Source organism: Alexandromys fortis, unplaced genomic scaffold (genome assembly GCF_014885135.2).
Source record: "Alexandromys fortis isolate MF-2015 unplaced genomic scaffold, M_Fortis_MF-2015_v1.1 scaffold_140, whole genome shotgun sequence".
Classification (NCBI taxonomy): domain Eukaryota; kingdom Metazoa; phylum Chordata; class Mammalia; order Rodentia; family Cricetidae; genus Alexandromys; species Alexandromys fortis.
This window is the reverse complement of record NW_026068048.1, coordinates 373,740-381,778: the sequence shown is the minus strand read 5'-3', so window position 1 is coordinate 381,778 and position 8,039 is coordinate 373,740. Positions and strand designations below refer to the sequence as shown.

Genomic DNA, 8,039 nt, shown 5'->3' with positions numbered 1-8,039 from the left:
CCCCCGCTTGAGAGAGAACATTTCTGTCTCCCAGGGTTCCCTGCAGCAAACAGCCCCAGCCCCCACCAGTTTCAGGCATCAAGTAATCTACTTTTGCCACTGTAGGTTAGCTCTACCTTTCCTGCAACACCGGGAGTGAAGCTGGGCAGTACTGGCCTTTTGTAGATGGCTTCTTTCAATCAGGCCAGCTCATTTGCAATCCACCCACAGTGCGCTCTGCAGGTCAGCCAGAGTGCCAGCCACTCCCTCCCTGAGGGATTCTAGGCAGGGGCTCTCCCAATGAACCACACTCCCAGCCCCTCACAGGGGGATTCTAGGCAGGGACTCTCCAGATAGCCTGTTTCTTCAGCCCTATATGATCTTTTTATCACCACATGGGAGTATTTTATGCCACATAAAATATTTTCTAGTCTTCATCATTTTATTTTGTGTTTTTAAATCTTATTCGTGCTATTTTTCGCAGGAAAAAAAAGTGGTCAGAAGTCCAGACCCTCAAGTCAGCCTGCTTGTGTGATTTTGGAGAAGCTACTTACCTTCTCTGCGCCTCTTTTGCACAGCTTTTGAATGGGAATAACCAATAGTGCATACAGATTTTTGTGAGGATTTCAGTGACACCAGCCCTCCCGATCTTATCTAGAACAATCGTCTTGCAAACCACCTGTTAGCTGGTCTCCATGCCAGACTGCAGCAAGACATGCTTCCCTTCCCAGGCTCCAACAGCGTTTGCTGGCACCTACAGCAGCATCATTCCCTAAAGACCAAGAAATAATCACGAAACACCCAGGCCTGTAATTGGCTTTTATAACACTAGGTGGCGATCTAAGCCCTGGTTTGTACCATTTTGGGGTAGCCCTAGAGCACCATAAAATGGGATAGGAAATCAGATGAGTTGGAAGGGGGTGATTTGAGGGGTGTGCAGTCATTTGTAGCTCTCTACCGCCCCATAAATAACCCTAATAAACGTGTGTGCTGTTGGCACGGACCATCCCTGCGTGGAAACAGATGTTAATTTTACATCTTCCTGGGAGAGCCCCACCGCAAAATTTAAGGATTGTTACATGCTTAGTACTGGGACTGCTGCATAGCACACTCTGTCAACGTTGGCGTTACCAATGTTCAACGTGATTGGCTCACAGAGAGGGCTTGGTGGATGTATTTACCGGAGCCAGTGTGAGCTGTGTTTAAGAACGTGGCCTTTGATGTCAGAGCTCAGTTAAAATCCCGAAAGGGTTGCGGAGGCAGCTCAGTGGGCAAGATAGCTTACCACCAAGCCCGACGGCCTGAATTCGACCCCAGGATTCACACGGTGGAAGGTGGGAACATCCTCTTTGCTCTGCTTCACACTCGTACACAGGTGAAACGAACAAATGTGAAAAGGAGAAAAAACAACAAAAAGGAGTGGCGGCGGGGGGCGGGGGGGACCGTTGTAGAGGATACTTTGAATGCGGATGGAGCGTGAATTCGTTTTACGATCTTGCAATGTGCACCCCGACCATGGGGAGGCAACAGAGAGCAGTCAGTGAGTGAGCTAGAGACCAGCAATTCCATTTCAGCATAAAACTCCCGGTGTATAAGGCTTGGGATAGCAGGGCTGGTGGCTCATGCCTTTAATTCCAGCATAGACAAAACCAAAAAGGAGGAAAAAAATTAAAGGCTTGTGCCACTACTTGGTGGTGCGGATGATGGTTTATAAAAGTGAAATATTTACCACAGCGTGGAAGCTCAACAAGAAAATGTGTTTATGCAAATTTAAAGTTCACTGATAGGCAGCCCGAAAATGAAACTTCTTGAAGACAGGGACAGGGAACGTCACTGCTGATATATATGCCTTGTTTTAAAGGTATTTCTGGGTCCTCTTCAGGACTCTGAGGACACTGCATGCACATGTGTGCCACATGTGCACACACGTGTGCACACACACACATACACACACTGAGGAAGTAGTAAATAATTTTTTTTTTGAGACAGGGTTTCTCTGTTGTAGCCCTGACTGTCCTGGAACTCGCTTTGTAGACCAGGCTGGCCTCCCTCACTGAGATCCACCAACCTCTGCCTCCCGAGTGCTGGGATTAAAGGTGTGCTCCATCATGCCGAGCTAATATTAAAAAAATTAATAAAATTTAAAAAGATATAATATTCTGTTTATCCTTCCAGGCATAGTAACACATGCCTGCCATTCTGGTGGTAGAGCACTCCTTAAGTGCATCAGAGACCCTGGGTTCAACCTGAAATAAGATGGAGAGAGAGGGAGAGGAAAACAGGTTGACAGAGAATCCCTCAGCAGCAGCCTGTCAACCATGGTTTCCACAGACACACACCAAATGCCTGCTCTGCGTCTGGTGTGCCCAGGCAGAGAGCAGGCCATAAGCACCCGCTGAATCTTCAGCAAATGGTACTGAGTACTCACGCGCCAATAAAATCAAGGCACTGGGAACACAGCCACGGGGTTAGCAAAGAGGAGTTCAAGGTCAGCCTGGGTCACAGACTGAAGACTTGTCTCGTGAAGCCAAAGCTGGCCGGCCAAACAAAACCAGAGCCAGCCAAGGAAAATAAGCAGAAGCTTACGAAGGTGGGGGAAACAACCTGAAGGAGCGGTGAGTTGGAGGCAGGAGGATGCCTTCAAGAAGAGACTCTTCCAGACAGAGGGAAAAGCCAATACAAGAACCAGAGACAGCCAAGCCTGATCTCAGACTCTCAAGTGGCTCAGCAGTAAAGCTCTTGCCCAGAACTCCTAGGGCTGGCAGCTTACCTACTACGGCTTGCCTCTCATTATACAGGCCTAGGTTCAATGCCTAGTACCCAAATAGACAAACAAGACCCTCAAAAACCTCCAGCTGAGAAAGCATCTCTATTTTTCAGTAAGACCACAGAAGAAAGGGTGTATTTGGTTATGGGTTTCTTTTTCCCAATGTTTTCTATACTGACCAATTTAAATGTGTTTAATTACATTTCTTTATTTAATTTATGTCTATGGCTCACTTGTGGTGGTCAGAGAGGAACTGGTGGGTCCAGGAGATTGAACTCAAGTCTTGGCAGCAAGCATATCTTATCCACTAAGGCATCTCACACATTATCAAAACAAAAACAAAACAAATAAACAAACAAACCCAAATTCACGTAAAAGATTAAGATCATGTACTGTCAGGAGGAAGGGGGAACTGGGATTGGTATGTAAAATAACAAAAGATTATTTTTAAAAAGAAAATTTAAAAAAGATCAAGTAGTGTCAGATTCCCAGGTTCTGCTGGCACAGCATTCAAAACTTACTACCTGCTTCCTGAGGTCATCAACCAAGTACCATCCTTTAAGCCTGCTTCTTTACCTGTAAAATGGGAATTAAATCAACAGGGTTGTGATATCCAACTTATTCCAGAACTAGTCGCGTGCTAACACAGGTAAACAAGGTGCGTAAGAACTGTTTTTGGCCATTATGTTACTGTCTTCCACTGTCTTTACTTCTTTGGGAGGCGGTAGAAATCTGTGACAAGAAAGCTGTCATTTCCCCTTTAAGAACCAGAGTGGGCGGGGATTTAGCGTCCCCGCAACTTTTCCAAATTTTCCAATCTCGGCTCCGCATTCTTTCCCTGCGGGCTCCGATTGGACAATTCTCACCAATCAGCGGCTGCAGGGAGCCCTGCCTGCCGCATAGCCCCGTCCCCAAAAGGTCCCGCCCACCACCCGGTCAGCTCCGTTGCTATGGGGACTAGTGGGCGGCGAGGAGTAGGGGAGGCCCCGGATGTTCGTTGGGGTTTCAACATGGCGGCGGCAGTAGCCGCGGCGGCGGCGGCGCGAGACAGCTGAAGGCGGTGCGCGAGCGCAGAGTTTCGGGCCGGGTAGCTAGGCCGCGAGCGACCGCGGCGCCAAGCCGGTAGGTTAGGGGGTTATCGTGCAGGAAGCTTGTGGTTAAGGGTCCGGGGGTGGGGGGGTGGTCCGGGCACGCGCTGTTCGAGAGCGGCTGTGGGGGGGCGGGGCCGGAGGGGTCAAAGTTCACTCTCGGGGGAAGGGTCGCTTGGAAAAGGGTCGCAGGCAGTGAGGGAGGGGGAGGGGGCTGTCGCGGTCGGAGGCTCGACTGGCGGAGGGGGCGTGGCCGTGTTTGGAAATTTGTGCAAAGTTTGAACACTGAGTGGGGGCGCGTAGGAGGGGTTCAGAACAGGTCTCATAAAAGGGGGCACTCAAAGTAATTTAAGAAGAGGGCGTGTCTGTAAGGATCAGAGGTCACAGCCTAGAGAAAGGGGCGATGGCCTGGTTGGCGATTTAAAAGTCTCAACCCGCGGAGTAGGTAAATGAGTTTTAGGTTTCGGGTGTATGAGACAGGGCGTAGGTAGAGCGTACTGAGATAAACATCTAATGGCTAGTGTCAGAAGCTATAAAAACCCACCCAAGCGGGGCGCATTCAGCGGGGAGGGGGCCGGGACATCCAACAGCCTTCAATAGCTCATCCTGGGTGGGAATAGAAAGGGAGCCCCCTCCCACAAATAATGAAGGCCACACACCGGGAGCACGCTGATGATGGGCTAGGCTCCCCTCTCGGCGCGACCGCTCTGCGTACGTACTCATTTAGCCGTCACTACAGCATCGCTGGGGCCGAAGCTGTTATTAAAACGCTAAGTGATTTGCCCCAGGTCAGCTAATGAGTAAGGTGAGCAGCTGGGATTCCAGCTCCTGAGCCGAGGCCCCGAGTGCTGCCGTGGCCTGCTGCCTTTCAAAGAAAGAGTCTTGGTGCCGGTTAATGTTTAACGCGGGAGCGCACTGGGTACGCCTGGGCTTCTTTCATCCCTTCTCTCGTGAGGTGGGGAGTTGAGTATTAAAGGACACCCCTATTTCCCCGACAGGAAAACTAACGCCAGGAAAGCTTTGCTGCGGGGTAGAAGCAGACCAAAGCTCCTGCCCCTACCTGCCACACTGTCCACTTCCTAGGAGGTCTGTTCCTGGAAGCAGACAGCCAAGCCACTCCCTGGGTGGGAACGGAGTGTCTGCTTAGCCTCCTTGGGAGGGTGTGACCTGGGAGGGGAGGTTCCACAGGGCCTATGGGAGTGGCATGTTGGTGGGTGGCCCAGAGTCCAGTGAGCTTCTGGTTGGGTGGGTGTGACCTTAGGAGTTCCCTCTTAACCGGCCTTGCTCTCCCTGTGGTCTGAAATGGATCCCGTCGTTTAAACTGCTGCTGTTCCGTGGCTCCCAAACTCTTCAGTTTGGGACTTGGTCCTCCTCCTGGGCTCAGACCTCCTGTCCTAGCCAGCCATCTTTCTACTTTCTTCTTTGGTCAATCACACTTGGCCAGCTCTGGGCAGCTCTTGGCCTTACTTTCTTTCTCCCTTGGTGGGTGAGAGCCCATTCTGCCTCTTCCTGGTTCCTGAGGGCATGAGCATTCCTGCTGGTTCTGGTGCTCCTGCAGCACCAGCTGGCTGCCAAGATGATCAGCAGGAGGGCAAGACCCACACAGCCTTACCCACAGGGCCCGCTCAGTCTCTGTGGGAGCAGGTTGGGATAGAGCTCAGCCAGGGACACTGAGCCTCAGCTCTGTGAAAGAAGTAAGACAGGGAGAGTGCCAACAGTCTGGGTCTGTTCTGAGGTTCCTGTCCTTGGAAAGTCCCCGAGGAAGCTCTGCAGGGTGAGTAAGAGGGACAGGAAGGGACACAAGGTCAGAAAGAGCAATATGTGCATAAGCCCTCCTGGGCTAGTGTGTATGGGGGCGGGCAGACCCAGAAGTTCAGCCTGAGAAGGACTACTTAGAAATACCCCAGTTTTCTCTGCAAAGTGGGCCTAATGAGTGCTGGGTGTGGAGGGCTTGGCCTGACACTTGGCATACAGTCTGCACTGGGTAGCCTGGCACACTGTAGAAGCCATAGTCTTAACGCTCTCTCCGGACTTTCCCCACAGCCAGCCAACCCCAAACTGCTACACAGTGTCAGGGAGCTGGCACGCTGTGGGCACCAGATCTGCGAGGCTGCCCAACCTGCCAGCCTTGCCGTGGCAGGGGAGACGGGGGCTGTGTCATTGGAGGCCCAGGTTCAGGCCCCTGCCTTGTCTCTGACCAGTTTGGGGTTTTTTGTTTTGTTTTGGGTTTTTTTTTTTTCTAAATTTTTTGAGACAGGGTTTCTTCCTGTTGCCCTAACTGTCCTTGAACTCACTTTGTAGACCAGGCTGGACTTGAACTCACAGAGATCATCCTGCCAGAGTTAAGGGATTAAAGGCGTGCACCACCACTGCCCGGCTCAGTTTGGGGTCTTTTTTTTTAAATATTTATTTATTTATTTATTTATTTATTATGTATACAATATTCTGTCTGTATGCCTGTATTTATTTATTTATTTATTATGTATACAATATTCTGTCTGTATTTATTTATTTATTTATTTATTTATTTATTTATTTATTATGTATACAATATTCTGTCTGTATGCCTGAAGGCCAGAAGAGGGCGCCAGACCTCTTTACAGATGGTTGTGAGCCACCATGTGGTTGCTGGGAATTGAACTCAGGACCTTTGGAAGAGCAGGCAATGCTTTTAACCACTGAGCCATCTCTCCAGCCCATCAGTTTGGGGTCTTAAGTGAGTGTTTTTATTTTGACTAGTTTTGTTCCTTATGCTCCGTGGTAGGCTAGCGAGAAAAGCAGAGCTTTCAGTGCTAGGGGTTGCCCAGCCATCCCTGTCAGGCCACAAGACAGCCATCCCTGTCAGGCCACAGGACAGCCATCCCTGTCAGGCCACAGGACAGCCAGGATGCCATCTACGCAGCACATCTCCTCTTCCAGCCTAGCTTCTCTGGGGAACTTGATCAGCAAAGCCATCCTCACTGCTGAGAAGAGGGTAGGCTAATAGTTGATAGCTCTTTCCCTAGACCAGTCAGCACCGCCTGATCAGCCCACAGAGCCACATCTGACTTCCCTAGGTCGGGCTGAGGTGGCCGCAGTCCTTTGGAAGCCCCTGTGTGGCTCGTGTCCACCGTGCCACAGTGTACAGATATGGTGCCATCTGAACACCCATACTGCGTTCTGCACTGTAAAGGCCTTGGATGGGCGGCTTGTCTCATGATAGGTCACCTAGGAGTCATCCTTTTACATTTTGGTGGTCATGTGGTCAGTTCCTTGCTGGAACTGTCACTGTGCTGTAATGAATAGTCTTGAATGCTTCCTTGTGTGCCATGGCCGCAGTGTGCCTGTCCTAACACCTCGTGGTGGAGATCACACTTGACCCCGATGCTTGGAAATTGGTTTCCTAGAGGGTTGTGCTATGTGCTTCCCGGCAGTGCACAGTGATTCTCTTGTTCTGCTGGGACGGTTATGGCTCTGGCTGGAATGCTTTCCTCAGGCTGGAATGACGGCTCTCCATTACTCCAGGCAGTGGAGACCACCTGAGCAGTCAGCCTGTGGGACTTCTGTACCCGATGCCCTTCCAGTCTCGTGTTCAGGACAGAGGGCAGGTTTTGGGGCTTTGGCCGTTCCTCTCTAGGGCGTGTATGACATTGGCCACAGTTTTGGCCCCTCTCCCCTTAGGCATACCTCCCAGGCTAGACATTTGGGAAATGGCCTGGACTTGGGAGGGGGATTAGCCTAGTTACTCTGCCTGTATGGTTATTGGTCCCAAGAGCCTGGCAGATTTGTCCCCTGATAGTGACAGCCAGATCAGAGGGGTCTTAGTAGGTGGTTCAGGCAGTGCTTCGGCTGGCTGGGGATGTGGCTCAGCTGGTAGAGTGCTTGCCTAGCATGGTGAGTCCCTGGGTTCCATCCTAGTGTCAATAAAACCAGACTTGACGGTGCATGCCTGTAACCTCAGAGGACCAGAAGCATGAGGTCGCCCAGGATGTTATCAGAGGGAGGATTGTGGGAGAGGTGGAAGGAGGGTCCTGTGTGAATTCTTCCCCTATTAACTCACATGATCTTTGCAACGATCTAGAAAGTGGATCCTGCAGCTTTAGACCTGAGAAAACAGACCCAGAGAGATAGGAGGCACATCTAAGGTACCTAGCAGGCAAGTGTCAAGACAGAGGGGCAGGATTTGAACCCTGGTTCAGGGCTCCAGAATCACTGGTCATCCTCCA

General features: G+C 50.8%; 1 protein-coding gene across 2 annotated transcripts in view; it reads left to right on the top strand.

The window, feature by feature from the left end:
• Positions 1-3,701: 3,701 nt before the first annotated feature.
• Positions 3,702-8,039, top strand: part of Pak4 (p21 (RAC1) activated kinase 4) — a 38,144-nt gene continuing 33,806 nt past the window's right edge. For both annotated transcript variants that reach the window (XM_050119234.1, XM_050119235.1), the window contains exon 1: positions 3,702-3,868. The gene's annotated coding sequence lies outside the window, so the exon portion shown is untranslated. The remainder of the gene's footprint in view (positions 3,869-8,039) is intronic.